The sequence below is a fragment of the Zeus faber genome (genome assembly GCF_960531495.2).
Source record: "Zeus faber genome assembly, chromosome: 5".
NCBI lineage: Eukaryota > Metazoa > Chordata > Actinopteri > Zeiformes > Zeidae > Zeus > Zeus faber.
The window spans coordinates 9158619-9173635 of record NC_137192.1 but is presented as its reverse complement, the minus strand read 5'-3'; positions in this window follow the sequence as shown (position 1 = coordinate 9173635).

Here is a 15017-nt window from a genome sequence, read left to right as displayed (position 1 = left end):
AAAAACTCCCCATTCAAAAGAACCAGTTCAAATGTTATTATTTGTAACACGGAAAAATTCTGACAATCGTGCTCCGGGAAACGGTTCAATAGATTCATTTTCGTGACTGTGAGCATGAAAAAGTATGATACCAGCTTGCGTTGTAGTAGTGATTGTAGCCAATACTACATATTAGGGATAGGACGATACCGCTTTTTTGTTTCCTATCTGATACCGATATCGCAACCTTTAGTATCTACCGATATTTTATTTTTCTCAAAAAACTACTAAGCTGTTCCTTTGCTCATGATAGCCATCTAAAAAAAAAATCACGCTAATACTTCTCCATTTCCCCAAAGAAATTAAATTCAAAGCCCACAACATTGTACAATAATGCTGCTTCCTTTTATTGCGGTACTCTTTTCAATGAAATGAAGCAGTTGAAAGCAGCTTTCAAATATTCAGATAGAACTCAAAGTGCAACTTTGAAAAACTCAATTCAATGCACAAAAAATAACAAAAATCTGCGTGTGCTTTTCCATGTTTGTCATGTTGCATGTATCGCATTTATCGTGTTGCTTTTGTAAAATAATTCCACACCGCAGACAACTCCGATCCTGTCGTTTTAGCCAATATCGGACGCGATGCCGATACTAGGTATGGGAACGGTTTATCCCTACTATGTACAGTATGTATGTGCAGAATGCACTGTGACTACTTTCCTATACCTATTGTATTCCTTCTCAGAAAGAATAACTATCTTATCATCACTACCCTTCTCTGGAAGGAGATTTTTGTAAAACACAAAAACAAGAATCTCTCTCTCTCTCTCTCTCTCTCTCTCTCTCTCTATATATATATATATATATATATATATATATACACTTCTATTAACAGAAAGGTATTAACACTCAACTTACAACAAGTAACAACAAAGATTGTCAGATCGGCTTTTGACATAAGACCCAGGAGCGTCACCGGCTCAGCGGGCTCAGAAACTTCTTGTGTTTCATATGGTTTTATTCTTTTCTCTCTCTCTCTCTCTCTCTCTCTCTTTACTCTCTGAACTTCCTCTCACCCTTTCCGCTCCACACCCTTCTCGACTCCAGCTCTCCGGAAGACGAGACGTTGCACACGGATCTGACAAAAGTGTTTGCGTTCCATTTCACCGGGTCTGCACAAGCTTGGATGTATGCAAGGGGCCGCTGTGCATCGGTGACAATCTGTATATCCAGCTCACGTCCACGTGATATTAATATTCATCTGAGTTGCCTGGCCCCGTAGCACCGGGCAGCGCCACCATGTTAGGTCGGATCAACAAGTAAATCATTAGCAAATATGGGTAATTCCAGCATACTGTGCATAACATGCGTTGAAGATCTATTTATGCAACGCGGTGCTTTAATTACACATTCACACAGAAAGTGTTGCTCCTATCTGTGAAAAATTAACCACATGTTGATACGTTACCAGGTTGGTTTAATAGCTTCCTGATTCCTTGATAAGCAAGGATTACTCCCGTACCCATTCCTAGTCACCAGTGCTGTCGAATATACCATTTTTTTAAGTCACTGAAAAGGCGGTTGAGATATGTTACGTTATATTTGAAGCTCATCGCTTTAAAATCACATAAACCAACCAAGGATGAGTTTTTGAGAAAGCACGGCTTATCATCTGAAGGTCTGTCCTTTTAAAACATAGTGTGTGTGTGTGTGTGTGTGTGTGTGTGTGTGTGTGTGTGTGTGTGTGTGTGTGTGTGTGTGTGTGTGTGTGTGTGTGTGTGTGTGTGTGTGTGTGTGTGATGGCACGACAACAACATTTAACTCCACAGTCTTTGAAGCTCTGACTAGGCATGGCAGGCAGGCCGTTTCATTCCACACACATCTGACTGGTGGTTGACGATATGCATGTTCGCCCAAATGCCGCCGGGCATCATTATGCATTTCTTGCCGGCCCCATTTCCTGCTGATTTGATTCACCTGGTCTTCAGGAGAGTAGCCCAGCTGCCCTCTCCAATTCCAGGATGATCAAGACATCATGATGGCAGGCTGAGGTTACAGTGCGGTCAAGTAGCCTGCTCCCTCTTTTGAACGGCTTCAGGTCAAGAATCCCCAAAAAAATCAAGAATAAGTCTTTTCTCCGAAACTAAGCAGCACTTATTCTGGAATTTCCACGGGTAACGTTCCTCTGTTTTATGGAACTGATGATTGCTGTGCAAGTGCATGTATGTGGGTTCCAGAGACATTGTTTTATTAAAGGACGTCTTCAAAAACGCGTATGGAGATGGATGGGAATTAAAGGCACAATCCGTAACATTGGACAATGGGGCAACAAAGAGCTGAATGCTGCACCCGGCAGTCCCAAATGGACTGCAAACCCCTGCTGATACATAACGATCAGCTCAACGAGTGAATAACATATTACTGGTGCCTTTAAAATCCAAACCACATAGCACAACTACATATTTCAATCACGGAATACCAGGGCAAGAGCTCTGAAAGAGAGCTCTGAAAAGGTGTGCATGGGGTCTCTAGGCTCGGCGTTAAATACAGTAACTCAAAAACAAGTCAAGTATTGCTCATTTGTAACAGGAAGGACACAGTAGTAATTTCCATTTTCAATTGATCCTTCGACTCCTTACCTCACTCAAATGCGACAATGATAACAATCCACATTTTTCACCCTCTCGGATGTTAAATCACCCTGCGATTGCCACCTTTCAACCCACCTTTTCTTTTTCTTTTTTCATTTTTCGAAAGAAACTGCAACTGCAGTGCTATTTGTCCTCACATTGTGTGAATGGTTTAAAGTGGGAATCCATAAGATTGTATGTCTTGTGTGGATACAAGTCTTAGAATTCCATTTGAAACGGCAACATTTCTTTTTCCATCCGCCGTCTGGGTTTCACCCTCGTCGAGTTTATCAAATTCATTTTCATTCATTTATTCATTTCACTCATATCGTGGTTGCCTTTCACTTCTTGCGTGTGCCCGATCTTTGCATTCTCGCCGGGAAAGGCGGACGCCGCCACCGATGAAAACAGCATATATAGCAACACATGCAGTGCGCAAATACGTTCAAAGACTGTTTTAGTACCAGCGAATATGTGGTAAATATCAATTCTGGGATTTTTTCAACATAATAATGTCACAGATTAGCACTTTAATTGGGGTCCAGTAAAGCGAAATCCAATACGAGCTAAGTAAAGATAAATATTATTCGCTAAAAAAATAATCACATGTAGCTTTAAAATGAGCTATAGCTAGTAACAGAAAATAAGGGTCGCTACACGGTCTTTCTGGATTAGACATGGCGGTACGATTCGGATTAGGTATCTTCTGCTTGACTGTGAAATTACCGAAACATATTGGGGGTACAGGCTCCCACGGTTCACGCAGCACGGCATATGTTTGATGCTACTTCACCTTGTTAATCCAACCTTCAGTGTTTTGTTTACACAAATGCTGAAGTGGCCCCCGATACTGCAGGTTGTGTGTAGGAACAGCGGATGGAACACGGTGATTTACGTCAGGTGAGTCGACGTGGTTTACTGCGGCTATGAACATGCCCGGCGACAGGTCCGAAAGTAATGCCTCACCTGTAGATTCCCCCCCCCCCCCCCCCCTTCCGATCCAGGTTCTCCAGTCACGTCGAACGTGTGCGGTTTGGCGGAGTTCATCAGATTAGAAACACTATCTGTCGGAGCCCTCACAACTGTCTCATGAAAACTTTATTATTTGTCTTCCTCCTCCGTCGAAAATGGAGAGGGAGGGAGCGGGAGCGTGGGGAAAGTGGAAGAGGGTGGTCGTGGCGGCGGCGGCGGCGGTGGTGGTGGTGGTGGAGGGGGATTAAGTGCTGCAATAAAAGTGATGTATGGGGCGTCACTCGGTGATTGGTCCAATGCATCACTCTCCGAAAACCCACATGTGCACATGCACGCGCTGACACGCAGCGCATCATGCCGGACTACGCAACGGAGTCCTTTGCCTGTAGGCTAATAGAGGGAAGATGAAATAAAGACTGCTAAAATGGTCGGGGGGAACGATCCCGATTATTGCACTATATTAGCTTCGGCGGAATATTCCCACACCTACACGCACCCAAGCGAGTGGAATTGTTCCAGCTCTGCCAGTAAAAGAACGTTAATGGCGGTGTTGGGTGAGGAGGGGGTCAGGGTCTCCGCTCCTCTCTCATTGATTTGTATATCGCTCCTTATTCACAACTACGCCTCGTGGACCTTATTAAGGATAAAGGTGCTTGAAATGAAAGCTCCGTGCGTGGGGCTGACGTTTTCTCGTTGAGGTGGGGAGGTGGGGGAGTCTCCAAGGAAGACCTGGCTTCTCGCAGAAAGGTGTAAATCATTTTTGACAAAATCCCTTGGAGCGGTGCAGTTTTGGCACCGCCAAAATGAGAAGAAGAAAAAAGACGCAATTACACAATATTACAAGAGAACTTTTCTTTGCTGACAGGAGAAGAAATAGGAGGGAATGTATATATACAGTATTGATGTATCATGTCTACGTAAAAGGGTTCATCGTCGTTAGTCCAGTACTGTATATATAGTACATTTTTTGTCTTCACCATCTGGTTTCTGCCGGACAAATCAGACCTGATCACCCACGAGTGGCAAGAAAAAGAAAGAAACAAAACAGGGCCAACCCCCCCACTCCCCTTTTTTTTTTTTTTTTCTGCCAGGTTGGAGTTCTCTCTCTCAGCGTGCCGGTGCTCTCCCGCTGAGGCCCCGTCTCAGGGAGGGACTGGGGAAGTGGCCCCATTCTGTTGCCCCCGACCTTGAAGTTGACAGTGCTGTTGCCCTTGCACTCGAAGATGTCAATACTCAGTGTGTAGCCTGGATGTGCGTGTGCGTGTGCGTGTGTGCGTGTGTGTGTGTGTCTGTGTGTGTGCGCGCGGGTGCGTGCGTGAATCACCGACCGTGATTGAGACGACGGCTCCACAGGAGGAAACGTGGTCTTTTGCAGCTCCATCTAGACACTTGTCATCGTGACAGGGTCAACCGAGTGTGGGGCAACAGTGACACTGACATCCCTTCATCACACACACACACACACACACACACACAAGCACACACACACACACACACACACATGCACAGACACACAAAACAGAAACACATGCGGTATAAAAAAAGGAGAATATGAAGTGTTGGCAGAACAATAAGTCATGACGGTGGAATCCAGTTCAAAGCTTCTCAACCGCGGCCGAATGACTCCATTAAGGACTGCTTTGAGGTCGCTGAATTTTTTTGTTTTTTTTGTTGTTTTTTTTTGTTTTGGTTTGTGGATTTTTAATGACGGAAAATTTGGGGCGGAAATCCAAAAATTATTAAACACAATTTTTTATCTTGCTCACCACCACAGAAACCCGGGACCCGGTTCATAGAACTGCAAAACGAAAAGGCTGTGCACGAAGATAATGGAGCAACTGAATTAAAAAAAAAATAATAATAAAACATCCGGGGGGTGTGTACGTTCACGCATGTTTCAGCGCATGCCTCCCGTTTCAAATCGCAAAGAACTTTGAATTCGGCCGAAGTGAACAAGCTTCTTATTACTCCGCATTGACATCCGGAACTTTCCATAAATAGATCAATTATTTACAGAAGAATCTCTACCAGTGAACCGAAAGGGCCACCGTCAATAAGAGGAAGAACTGCACGTACACTACTCCTCTTCATCGCTTGTGCCACTGAATAATTAAGGTTAATGTTTGTGTTTCGCAGACGCAGGTCAGGCCTAATCTCAGACTAAATCATACTTTAAATCTGGAGTAACTGAAATGGCCTTTTTCACTCACGGTCTAAAATAGTCTCCGAAGGAGTTGACTAGCACTTCATGACCTTAGTCCAGGACTTCCTCGTCCACAACGAATTCATATTAAATTAAGCCTCGTCTCGGTCAAGGCATTCTTAAAATCTGGATGAATTTAAGCAGGATAATCATCGAAGTGATTTAGACGAAACCCAGCCTCCAAAACCTCCCCTCAGTCTTGTTCTCAGTCTTGTTGTTGTTCGTGTTATTGTCATATTCGTGCGCTGTTGTTCGCCCACTTTGTTATTGTGGCTGCTTGCTCTCTCTCTCTCTCTCTCTCTCTCTCTTTCTTTATTGGTCAGTTTGGACATGTAGGGCAATTGAGCACATTTTTTTCTGGACAGTGTGCGGGAGCATAAGAAACATGTTGGAGGAAAGCCTTCAAATGGATTTCATTTTCATGCCTCTGCCGTGGGAGCCGCTGTTCTCAGTCGCTTGAGTCGCCGCCGCTGTGCACGTGCTGGGGTCACCGTTGACGTAAAGTTTGGGTGTATCTTCCTCCAAAGAACATGTGTTAATGCCTTCTTTTGTAATTACCTACCATCCGAGGCCCCGGGTGCTTCAGAGGATTAAGTCGTTAATGAACAGGCTTTTTCTTTCAGTTTCTTTTTTCTGTTTTTTTTGTTGGTGAATCACTGTTGTTGGCTGGGGGGAGGGGGGGGGGGCGCAATACATTAAGAATTATCAGGAATATTTTTGTCCTTGATTATAAAATTATCTTCTCGTCCAGAATAATTCATATCTGCGGTTCGTGTCCCCCAGGCCGCGCCAAACAACTGGTAGACTGCCATTTTTTTTTTTACAAGCCCCGGGGCTCTCTGGAAGCGGGTTATGGATGAGGTAAGGATAAATGTTGGGGAAAGAAAAATCGAGTACTTAGTCAGCAAACTGGAGGTGTGTGGGTGTGGGGAGGAGTTTACAAGTTCCGTGTTGAAATCTTCTGAGAACGTCAATTCTTTTGTATCGTCGACACCACTCCTCAGAGGTAATTTCGGTCGCTGTCAAAGTGGCGGTAATCAGTCGTGATCAACAATTTGACAAAAGTAGACTGAGTAAATGGATGGCAAAAAACGTTCTTAGCAAACCCACCATTACTACATTAGAGCCGTGGTCTTTCCGCTATTTTTAGGAGCTCATTGACAAATGTCAGGGGTTTGATATCAGAGTTCTTACCAGGTCCTCGAGGTGCTTGAAGTGTTTTAATTGCGTCCTCAGACATTTGAGTACTGGAATACCTTGAAAATAGCCCCTTTTGTGCTGAAGTGCCTGAAAAAAAAAATACAGAATTGCTTTTACGATTATGCCAGGGAAATGTCAATGTCATCCATTATGATTGACAATGACATTATTAATAGATATATAGATAAGAAGATATAATTGAAATACTAATATAAACAATAGACATTAAGGTTTATTCAATTAATGACGATCAAATTGAAAATTAGTTTTCCCTGATGTACAAGATAGTGCTTAAAAAGTACTTGAAAGTCCTTGAATTTCTTTTTTTTTTATATTACCGAATTAGAATTTTTCTTAGAATGAAAATGTTGAACAGCCAGGGATGACATTTCAAATGATGATCATTGTGAAAACAAATAATAATTTCATTTACTAATAACAAGTCATAAAACCAATTGATTTGATTTATTTTTTCCATTGAAGCAGATTCATTGGGTCATTCTTTAATCACATAAGCCCCTTTGCCACATGGAATCCATAACATTGCTGGATAAAAAAATATGAATTAAACGGATAAAACATATCCGGCAAAGGCGGTAGGTAGCCATTCCCACATTGGCCTCCTTTACAGAAAAGTTCCTTGTGGAGGATTAGGGTTAGAACATTATGTCCAGTGTTGATGGGATCGTTTGGACAATCTGTCGGCAACGGACGTACAACCTGCACCGGCTCCATTTTTTTCCGGGCTCCCAGAGGCCAGCGCTTCAGTTTCCACCTCCCTGTCTCCCCGCCCCTCCCAGATGGACTCGGTTCCCTCTGCTGACGGAGCGGGGACAGAGCCGCCGTCCCCTGACGCAAGAACAGTGACCCAATGTTATCAAATCAGTGTGATCATTTTCCACCTGTCCTACACGCTCTGCCTCCGGGGAAGGAACGTTCTCCGACCGTTCTTACTTTCCCTGTCTGCTCGTTCCCCCGCTGGCTCCACGCACCGGTGCAGCCGGCGGGAGAGCGAAGCGCTTGTGCCCGATGTCACCGCACTTGAAGCAATTCATACTTCCCGAGCCGAAGTGACATCCACCATGTACTGAAGTGCCCCCGCTCCAGCTCTAAAAGACACGTCTTGGGCCTGAGTGAAATTTTGAGGAGATACAAAAGCCTGGCTCCCTCAGAGACTGGACGTGTTTCCGTTTCTCATCTTTGCAGCAGAGCGCTACGATGATTCGGACTCGGACTCGTCACTTTTCAGGATGGGTTTTTTTTTTCTTCCCGAAAACAAATCATTTTTTGAAATATTTACACAAAATAAATACAGTATGCGTTTTAAACCCACTATTTGTGCTTTGCCAGTATTTGGATTCGGCTCCACCCCTATTTGACATGCTTGTCCAGGCAATGTTACTGCTTCCATTCACACACACTTCCATTCACAGCTCGACTAGAAATTTTCCCGGAAATGATATGAGGTGGAGAGTGGGGAATATATACAGAACGACTTTTACGGAACATCAACACCGGCTCCTTTTCCCACATTATGCCAATCTGGAACATTGCCAGTAGATTTGTGGCTTTCAGTGCAAGTGGGAAAGGTACTTTCGTGAAATAACCTGAAGTATCCTTTGTTGCTGGCCAGTCTTAGTTTTTGTGGCCGTCTGAGATTTTGTTTTAGTCTCAACCTTTTGATTCAAATGCATATTAGTTTCAGTGCCATTTAAGTCATCGAATTATTGTTAGTTCATCTAATTATAGTTTTAGTTGAGAAAATGTCGTCTTATAATGTAGTCTAATTCAAATATTAAGTGATACTGGATAAGGTGAAAACGTACAAGTTTCCTGCACCTCAAACATGCAATTCATTGTATCAATTCAAGTTGGATAAATGCGTTAAGTCTAATTGAAAAGGTTGTAAATAACCTTGAGAGTAATATTTTTATATTAAGTAATATGAGTACAGTGTTTACATATCAAACTCTAAGCATCTGTATCGGTAGTCCTTCCTATAATGCATACACCTCACCTAACTCAGCAGCAGACAGGAAAAGTAGCTCAGACGAATAACAGAACAGCTAAAAAAAACCCCACTGTTGCAAATGTCCCTGCAGTGTATTAAATGAGAACGCTGATCAGCGGTGGAAACACCACGTCTTCTCGTTTGCTTCTATTTTTTATTTTGACTTCTTTGCTCAAAAACTCTGCTCTGCCTGCCTGTTCCTTGGCATGAATAAAAAATAAAAAATAAAAACACACGCAATCCACTAACAAAGGAAAGAGAGGATGGATCGTATTAAATTGGGAATTATATCTCTTTGAAGATGTCGTTCGTTGCTTATGTTTCCCTCTGAACGACAGGGGGGGGGGGGCTTGTCACCGGATTAAGCCTGAATCGAAAGAGAATAACAGAGATAGAGAAGAGAAAATGTCGAGGCGTGTTTGCGAGCGTGTTGATGTCCTTAAATCCCAACTATTTTAACCTTGACCTTTTCCCCACTCTCGCGCGCCCACGCAGACGCACAAGCATACACACGCAAATTCCAAAGGAGCGAGGCAGCGGGTGAAAAATGATGCGTTCGTCGGAGGAGGTCATTTATAATTACTGTCACAGCGTGACAGCGGTCGGCCGCACGCAGCCAAAGACGGCTCTCGGTCCACAGGGTCCATCCACAACAGCAAGCATTGTGCAAGGCAATCAGGCAATCAGGCAATCACCCCCCCCCTCCCCGCCGCTCCCACCCCCACCCCATCTCCAATAAAGCCTCTTTCACACAAGGCCTCAAGATTGGCAACAGGCTTGAAATAAATGGATGATGATAAAAAAAAATAAAAGTGAAAAATCTGTAGGGCTGACTGGGACTGGGCAGCTCCATAGCTCGGAGCCGGCGAGGACAGGCTGCCACCGAAGAGCTCGCCGCCAAAAGCGCCGAGCCCTCCGCGTTCCCGGAAACTTGCATTCAGGCATGCGGAGGAGATGCTGATTTTATCAGATGAAAATAAAGAAATGACAATTTTTGCCGATTTTTTATTTATTTATTTTTTTACAGATAATTAAATCCACATTTCACACGTGATGGCACCCAGTGGTTGGAATGTGCCCTGAAGAAACCTTCGCTGGGCCTGGATGACCTTTTTACAAGATGTTTTATCCCGAAATGGGTTGCCAGGTTTTATGTATTTGAAGCTAGTTTTAGGGCTCTGTTGTCGTGTGCTGGGTTCTCTATACTAGAAGTTAACTGTTCGGCGAAATACTATGTGGTTGTTGTGGCTTTTTGAAACACAACCACAATGTTTTGAAAAAGTTTTCGAACAGAGAACATTGGTTCATTCATCAGCTTCTTTCAGATTTAGCCGTAAATAAAGACAATCAAAGCGAGGTCAAACATATTTTGTGGAATGTGGTACTTCGACTATATTGATAATGTTCATGACATTGATTCATAAAAGTAATTTAAAAAATGAAAGTCTATAAAACAAAATCGCATTTCCCATTTTGCCTGATGAATTATGTTATATATATATATATATATATATATATATATATATATATATATATATATATATATATATATATATATATATATGTTATCATGTGAACATCATGAATTAATTCCACGTTAAATGATGCATATGTGTTAATCAGCATGACCTAATCATGGCAAAGCTAATGAGTTTTTAAGGCAATTTTATAATTCATAAATGGAAGCATGAATCATTTCTGTTATTAATAAATGTATTGAAGTATTAAAGCAGTAATAAATAATCAAAGTATTAATTACTGATGTGTAGTCCAAATACATATTAACATTTTGATATATTCAATAAATATTAATCAAACTGGCCATACGTATATTTCTCGTTCGTTGTACTTCATGTTTCGTTTCATATTGATCAAAAACAGATTTTCATTGCGATCCTGGCCATAGAATCCCACCTACTATTGTTGCGTGGTATGAAATGGTCACGTACTTCATTTTTTCTGAAAGAAAGGATCATTTTAAATAAAAGACATTGTTAGTTGGACTAAGGCAGAGTGGTCAGCTCATCCAACGCTGTCACCATGTGGCTGAAAGAACAAACTACACCGTGTACCGCCGCTAATTAGTGATTGTGTGCATATGCAGATCTGTAATGACACACAAACACACATGATGGAATAATGGCAGGATGGGGATAAGCGTTTTCTTACAACGACCCCCACCCGTCCCCAGAAACGCCAGAGGCCTTTTCTTGTCGCCTGTCTCTCAGGATGGGATCTGGGGCACGAGGGTCTTACCCTCTCAGTCGGGACCGTGAGGGCGGCATCTAAGCAGGCCTTCGGTGACTCCGATTTCACACAACCGCGTTTCGGCCCCCATCGGCACGCATGGAGAGGGCGGGGTCCATGCTCCGCTCGGCGGGAGGTGGGGAGAGGGGACGGAGCCGCTTGTCTCGGTGTTGAACCGCGCCGCCCTTTTTTCCCTCACGGAGGTTTTTAGTATGTGTGTCACAGAACCACCCTGTCCTCTATTTCACCCCAACCGCCACCCCCCCAAAAAAAATGCTCACTGAAATACTTCCCCCTTTATCCTCCTCTCCTCCCCCTCTCTCCCTCTATCTCCCTCTGCCTCTACCCCGCTTTGATCCGCCCCTGTAGCCACACTGGAAAGATGACAGAGCGAAGAAAGAGAGAGAGAGAGAGAGAGAGAGAGAGAGGGAGAGAGTTGACAGCCCCTCAACAAGTGTGGAGCCAAAAGAGAGGCATGAGAGAGGCGAGAGAGCGAGAGAGAGAGAGAGAGAGAGAGCGAGCGAGAGAGAGAGGCGAGTGCAAGTGAGAAAGAGAAAGATAAGAGAGAGTGTGAGAGAGGGCGGAAAAAAAGAGGAGAGCGCTATTCTGATGATGAGTTGCTCAGCATGGGAAGAGACATATGCAGCATGAGGAGGCGGCAGGGCTTGGTTAAACAGCGCTGTCTTGCTTTCACGCGCGCACACACACACACACACACACACACATACAGTTAAATGCCCGTGTTTATCCTCGACGCAGGTCCCAGTCAAGAGGAACGAGAACTCTGTGGACGCTGTAACAATCCGGCTCACCATCAAAGCATGTTCTGTGCAGAGGTGTTCTGAGACCGAACTAAAGAAGATGTTCTCGCTTATTTAGGAAATAGCCAGCTGGCAGAGGGATGTTAGAGGCACTCGGCTCAGCCCCCCCGTGCGGGCGTGAGGTGTGAAGAGCCCCGCTGGGCTCCCCGCTCACGCCTTGTTCTTCCACGTCAATCCCTCCGCGCCGGAGACACACGTCATAGTGAGAATATGCAGCCCCCTGCACCAGGCTGGGGAACCTTCTCCGTCGTGGAGAAGGTTCTGGGTGTCCATAAGTTCTCGTGACTCGTCCAAACAACGAGCGGGCAACATGTTCTTTTCGCCATTCCAACACATAGTGGCAACGAAAGGACTGCGGGGTTTCACGCGGCAGACCTCGAACAACCACCAGAGCTCAAACCAAGTCGTTTTATGGAGACGGACTCCCCAGCAAGTTTGTTTCCGTTGCACACCTTAGTCGTTCGGAGGCTGTAATCCGAAATCACGCTCACACCGAATAGATTCGCCCGGGAGTGCTTGAGCAAATAGGGGCTGAACTTCTCACCATAGGTTAGAAGATTAGAAGATTCGATTCTGGGACTCCTCACCGCCGTTCCTCCGTGATTTATTTGGAACTCCGTGGACAGGGGAGGTGGAGTGACAGTGAGGGTTCTTACTTTGAACTGGAAGGACGGGATGTTGGCACAATGTGGCTTGAAAGGCGCTGCTCCGATCGTCTAGGTATGTGTGCTCTGGAGGGGTGACTTGTCCATGCAGTAGTATTTTGAGGAACAACACCTGGCCACCCATCCCCAAAAACACTCCAGTTCCTCTCCAATCGGGTGTAAGCCAGCGTCAAAACGTTTTATGCGGCGGTGGAGGAGCGGTACAGTTGTTGGGGCGGTGTGATCCGAGGAGATCCAGGCGGTTTGAGTAACACAGGAAACAACCTCGCAGCCGCTCTTTCTGCCCGGCTCGTCCCCCGCTTGACTCTTCACTCGGGGCCTGATGTGGGTCTGAACTAGGTCTGAAGGTTATTTCCATCGCTTGGTCTGGATCCCAACAGAAATTCAGCTCTGTGTTCTGGCCGCGTGTAATTCCGCTGATGGTGTGATTTCCGTACGTTTGAAGTGCTTTAAAAGGTGTTCTGCACCACTGCAGATTGTGTCTGGCCATTAAAACAGCTTCCTTTTACTCCCTCTCTCTCTCTTTCTCTTTCTTTGCCAATTGGCAGTGATAGTGTCAGATTAACACACTGGTACACATACAGTACGCTTGCTTATGTATGTGTATGTGTGTGTGTGTGTGTGTGTGTGTGTGTGCGCGTGTGTGTGTGTGTGTATGTGTGTGCGCGCGCACACGGATTGCAGGATAATTGGCTGGATGATTTTTTTTTTGGGTGACAGAAACGGTTTACTGTGCCGTTGGATTTTCGGGGACAAGGGTTCATTTACCGGTGAATGTGACTGACAATAATCCCTTAATTTACATACACACACATAGACACACACACACAAACACACACACACACACACACACACACACACATACGCGTGGGCGTTACATGCTGAGGGATTTTGTGGTTTCATGTTTTTGTGTACCGAAAAATGCGGAGAACACATCCTGGTGTGGGACGGAGGGTCCGCCTGCAGATAAACAGGCAGGCACCAAAGCTTCCAGTGACACAAAAACACACACACACACACACACACACACACATACACGGACGCACGTTCCAAGCGAATCTGATCTAAGCGAGATAAACATGAATTAGGGAGCAGCGCACTCGGCACTCCTCACTGTCCCGCAAATGAACTCCTGATACTGAAATTCACTCCCCGCCAAGGGGAGTCTGATCAAATACTCCCAATTCCCCACTGTTAACCCCTGCTGAAACGCACACACACACATACACACACACACACACACACACACACACACACACACACACACACACATGCAAACACGGTGCGCGGGGATGTGTGCGGAATACGAAAAGCGCAGCCATTTACATTTCAAGCCGTGCAACTGTCAGCACATCTCTGGTCGGCGGGAGAGCAGGGAATTGTCAAGAACATACAGTCCTCGCATCCCTCTTAGTTGTACTCCGACCTTTGAACCCAAAGACATCATGTTGGGATGCTCGCCCGTGCACTATCAAGGGGTTGATAATGAGCCTCCAGTACACTAAGTGTACGCCGATTCATCGTTCATTTTGTTTACAAATCCGTTGTTTACCGGCGTGCACGCGTCCTCTGAGAACCGACGGAGGGGAAGTCTGGATGTGCCACGTCTCCCTTTCAACGGGGATTTGTTTGGTGTAGATCCGCCGGGTGAACGGCGTCTAGACTTTTATTCAGGGCAGGCTTTTCCGCCGCCCGTCCTCGCCACTCGCAGGACGGCTCCGCGCTACATTTGAACTACTTAGGGACCTTTACTTTGGCGTTGCTCTTCAGCCACAGAGCGTCAGTCAAACCCTCCTTAGCACCCAGGGCCACGAGCCAGGTGCGGTTTTGGGGTCAATTGGTCAATCAATCGATTAATCAATCGGTCACAGAGATACTTGAAAAATATGACGATTTACCGGTCAGCTGGTCAACAGTAGAAGATACAATGGCTGGTGTACTGGTGTGTGTGCGTGTGCGTGTGCGTGTGTGTGTGTGTGTGTGTGTGTGTGTGTGTGTGTGAATCATTAGTGTACTGATGGGTTGTGTGTGTGTGTGTGTGTGTGTGTGTGTGTGTGTGTGTGTGTGTGTGTGTGTGTGTGTGTGTGTGTGTGTGTGAATCATTAGTGTACTGATGGGGGTGTGTGTGTGTGTGTGTGTGTGTGTGTGAATCGTTGGTGTACTGATGGGTGTGTGTGTGTGTGTGTGTGTGTGTGTGTGTGTGTGTGTGTGTGTGTGTGTGTGTGTGTGTGTGTGTGTGTGTGTATGTGTGTGTGTGTGTACAGTTGAAATCTGTATTGACCAAGCT